The sequence below is a fragment of the Orycteropus afer genome, unplaced genomic scaffold (assembly GCF_000298275.1).
Source record: "Orycteropus afer afer isolate SDZICR_OR568_19922 unplaced genomic scaffold, OryAfe1.0 scaffold00146, whole genome shotgun sequence".
Lineage (NCBI taxonomy): Eukaryota > Metazoa > Chordata > Mammalia > Tubulidentata > Orycteropodidae > Orycteropus > Orycteropus afer.
The window spans coordinates 2960689-2962189 of record NW_006921733.1 but is presented as its reverse complement, the minus strand read 5'-3'; positions in this window follow the sequence as shown (position 1 = coordinate 2962189).

Below are 1501 nucleotides of genomic sequence, written 5' to 3'. Positions count from 1 at the left end.
AAAAATGAGGAAGAAATCAAGACATTCCTAAACAAATCGTAGCTCTGGGAATTTTTCTTTACCAGACCAGCCCACAGGTACTACTTAAGGAAGTTCTCCAAGTGGAAAAGAAAAAGCATTAAACAAATACTCAAATCTACAAATGGAAAATTTTATATATATATATATATATATATATTATATATACGCACACACACACATATATGTACACATATATACATATGTGTGTGTGTGTATATATATATGTAAACAAAGAACAATTAGCAAGTAGATATTTCATTTTCAGTAATAACCTTAAATATAAGTGGTCTAAACTCCTCCTCTTTATATATTAAGAGATTTAAAAAAAAAAAAAGAGCAACAGCACGGGCAAATATAAATACTATTGAGTTTACTCTCTGCTCCATGGGAGAAAGTTTAATCAGAGAGTAAACTCAGTAGTTGACTTCCACAGCAAATGAAAAACAAGTACATAAGAAAAAAGTACATAGTAAGTCTATTGGATATAAGATGTACAGGCATTCCCCATGTTACTAGTGTTTGACCTACATACAATCAAATAAAAAAAAAATCCAAGCCCACTGCCATCAAGTTGATTTGACATATAGTGACCCCCATTGCGTATCTGATGCTGTAAATCTTTACAGAAGCAGATTGCCTTCATCTTCCTCTGTGGATTAGCTGGTGGGTTTGAATCACAGTGTTTTGATCTGTTGTACATAAGGTTACTGTGAGTCGGAGTCAACTTAATGGCAGCTAACAACAACACCATGATTTATAATAACAAATGGGCACTAATTTGCAATGAATATCAGAACGTTATTATTATTATTATTATTCTATTATTATGTGAAACATGTTTTAGTGTATCTGGAAGTGTTTTTCTTTTCCTTTTTTTATGCATAGAAAGGTACACTATACACTATAAACTAATACAAACATTTGTTTAACTGACCTTAGTTATGAACCGAATCTAACTATTGTGACTTAATATACAAATTCAATTTAAAGTTAGACTTAGAAATGGAACTCTTTCATAATCTCGGGACTGCCTCTACAATGATGTCAACGGAGTCTTAGGAATAGAAATGGGAGAGGGAGGAGCAAATAGGAATATTTTTAGTATGTTAATGTTCTTATCTTGTTTCTTGCTTTTTAAACATTGTTGCAATTGCAAGTTATGTAATTAATATTTGTGGTAACCACTAAGAAACAAACTAGAAAAAAAATGCAGGGAAGAAATAAAAAAGGCTCATCATAAAAAAGAAACAAAAAACAAAAGTAGCGTAAAAATACAAATAAAAAGACAAAGAACAAACAGCAAAATTAAGTGGATATTTCATTTTCAGTACTAACCTTAAATATAAGTGGTTTAAACTCCCCTTGTAAAAGACAAAATGGATAAAAATACATGGTCTATCCTTTTGTTGCCTATAAGAATCACACCTTACACATAAGGAAATTCTCAATCCATCAAGACAACATGTTCTTGTTGTTAGGT